Source organism: Lampetra fluviatilis, chromosome 22 (genome assembly GCF_964198595.1).
Source record: "Lampetra fluviatilis chromosome 22, kcLamFluv1.1, whole genome shotgun sequence".
Lineage (NCBI taxonomy): Eukaryota > Metazoa > Chordata > Hyperoartia > Petromyzontiformes > Petromyzontidae > Lampetra > Lampetra fluviatilis.
This window is the reverse complement of record NC_136296.1, coordinates 9,658,702-9,661,939: the sequence shown is the minus strand read 5'-3', so window position 1 is coordinate 9,661,939 and position 3,238 is coordinate 9,658,702.

The window sequence follows — 3,238 nt, the reverse complement described above, 5'->3', positions numbered from 1 at the left end:
CATCTCACTTGGCAAAGCCACAGTTTGTTGAATCAGTTGCGGAGAGGTCCAAACACACAAGCAAGCGATTGTAAGTCCCTGAGGCTCGGAACCCAGCCGAACGCTCGCTGGGCCGGAGACATCCACTCTCGTCCCACATCGAGCGACGCGCGTGGCGGCGATTCCCATGCGGCCCGATTTCTGACAGGCCGCACGAGCGTCCCCGGTGTGGATGACGCCTCCGTGCGTTTTAAGGCAACGGATGCCGTCCGTCGCTTGGCCATTTGACCTCTGGTGCCCCGTACCTTGCCATCCACCTCCTTTACATTCCCCCCCCCCCAAATCGGCATCTGCATGCCACGCGGTCGTTGGCCTCGCTTAAATCCGAATGGGAGGGGGGACAAATCCGTACGGGCAAACGCTGCAAGCCAATTTGTTGGTTACGTCGATTTGCGTAATTCTATTGCGCGGTTATTTGCGAGGAATTTTGAAAAGCAATGCTTTTATCCGATGCGTGCACGCCACAAATAATAGCCCAGTGAGGTGGCTTATCATGTGGAAATTTATAGCAGCCATATACTGTAAAGGCATATTTTAAATGTGGAGGGAAAAACTGGAGGACCCGAAGAAAATGCATGGGACCACGGGATCGAACCCACAACCTCCTGTATACCAGGCGAGGTAGTTAACATCTCACCACCGTGGCGCTTTGTGATCGTCCAGCAGTAGGTTGACCATGGCTGATGATGGTGAGATGGCGATGTAACATTTCCTAAGGGGAACAACGAAATTGAAATGTGGATGTTAGAAATATTCAATCGGCAGACCCGGACTTTGTGTCATTGATGATTTATTTTGGGGACTTTAATAACATGTCAGATTATGGGAAAATGCACAAGGTGGTAATATTGTAATTGGGGCTTAATTTCTTGGGTGTTTTCCAGAACGAAGCTAGGTTGGCCTGGAGTATGGATTTTCGCCCTAAGGCACCACCACTAGCATACGAGGTATGCCTCTCAATAATAAGCTATTGTACCCTACATTTGTATAATTATATCAACGTGATGATAAAAATTATGAGGATGTGGCGTGCCAAAATAATTCTCGCAGACTGTTCCGGCTGAAATTAAGCGCCGATTTTCACGTTTTTCTGTATCGTAGAGATGATGAGCTGCAGGGAGGTGAGCTGAGGAGGGAGTGAACCGTGGGATTTCACGGGGAAGAGTTGAATTCCCTTTCGTTTTCCAACGAATCCTCGCCGAGTCTCGACGGCTTTTCACGAGGGTCCTCCTGCTTTGGGATGTTTGATCACTTGTGGCCAGTCAAGCTGCCCCTTCCCGACGGTGAGGAGCTAAGGAGAGGCGAGACGGGTGCCCGCGATCGTAAAACACGACTTTGCTGGGCTTGGTTAATGATGATGAATACGGGGAGAAAAATAGACGATACATTTCCAAGGGGATGTTGCCGTGGTGTAACGTTCAGCACACCCGACACTTGCAATTCAGAGGTCGCCGGTTTGATTGCATTTCGAGGCGCGTCAATTTTGAAACGGTGGAGCAAGTTTCTTAAAATCCCCACCGCCGCCTCAGTCCACACAGTGTGGGCACACACTCGCCTCTTCAAGAACGTCTGGCCGGCACGGAAGAGGAGGCCAAATTTAGCTCGAGGGAGAGAGGCTTTTCCGGAGCCTCAAGCGGTTGCAGTGCTGCACCTTTACTTTCTAGCTCGGTGTGTTCCTCCGTGCAAGGCCCGCGGGCCACTGGCGGCCCCTGGTGGCCTTTAGTGCCCCCCCCCGACTACACAACATGTGAACACACCCCTTGCGAGCGGTGTGGGAGCCTCTCAACGCTGATGTCTTATCGGCGAAAGTGGGCCCTCTCCCTCTGAAAATTAGTGAAGAACGCCGATCTCCAGATGTACGTTGGCGAGGTTCGTGGAGGCCAGCTCGCTAAACCATAAATTGCGCGACGGGCGTTCGCTGCGCCGGCGATGGGCGTGCTGCCACGGAAGGGGAGCGGGGGGGTAGTCGTGTGTCGTGTCATCATCCCCGCGCTCAAGTGGCGGCAGCAGCAAAGCGGGGATTTTGCTCCGTACGCATTCCGGCTTGGAGCCAGCGGCCAAAAAAATGTGTGGGGCCCTCGTGCAAAAGAGGGGGGCCCCAACACGTCAGGACTCTTTGTTTTGGTCGCTAACGAGCGACGTGGGGCAATTCGGTGAGCGTCGGGTCCCAGAACTCTGGACACCTTCCGAGCGGCGGTCGGCAGCGGTGGCAGCAGCGTGACGGACGGCCCGGGGCGCGTTATTTAAGCGACGGTTCTGCCGGAGGGCTGCGCAGAAACCCGCACGCATTTCTAAGCGGGCACGAGGCACCAGGTATCCGGGGTCTATTCTCAAACCTGTGCAAAGTCTCCTGCATTGACGGTCAACAACGCAGCCATACCCGATACCAGATCTCAGTACCAGTCTATTCGTGCTGCCACACGAACACAATGCCAATTCCCGTGCCGTGTCCAGGTCAAAGCCGAACAACTGGCAACCCTTTGGTTATAGTCTGCTGCTGTGTCCTGTGCTTTGTGGTAGCATTCTGCACATAACCCCTCCCGTCTCCCCCGTCCTGTGCTTAGGCGATCGGAGAGACGCTTTTGTAAGCTTTGGTTTACCTTCTATTCGATGTATGGTAATGTTATGGAGCTGTTAAACATTTATGTGTATGTACTGTATGTATTACATTCTGTATATGTTAAGCCCATATAATATATATCATGTCCTTGACCACAATATGCATTCCCAGTACCTCTTGCTTTACCATGGCGGGATAGGGTAAGCAACTTTGACGTTTGTAATAGAGTGTGCTGAGAAAGTGTTGCAGGTGTAGTCCCATGAGCATGGTTGGCAACGTACGGTGCGAAATAATTGTAACATACATCCAGGCAGGACCAGCTCCGATATCACTCGCCGCCGATTTTATAGCCGTGGCAATACATTTAAATTCTGGTCGCAGGCTTCGGCGCGCTAACCACTGCGCCGCCACTCCACCCTGCAATGGAGATTGTGAATCTCTGCAATGAGGGTTTCTGTGCTATATTTTGGAATCCTATGGGGCACGAAACTGCTCGGGTCACACTGGTTTGCCGTTTAAAGCCGTGGAAAAGGGGCAATAGTCACTTTAGGTACGCTTTGGTTCTTTCGGTAAAGTCACGTAGGTATAAAATAAAATAAATCACGACGTTTCGGGCGCAACACAAGCGTCCGTCATCAG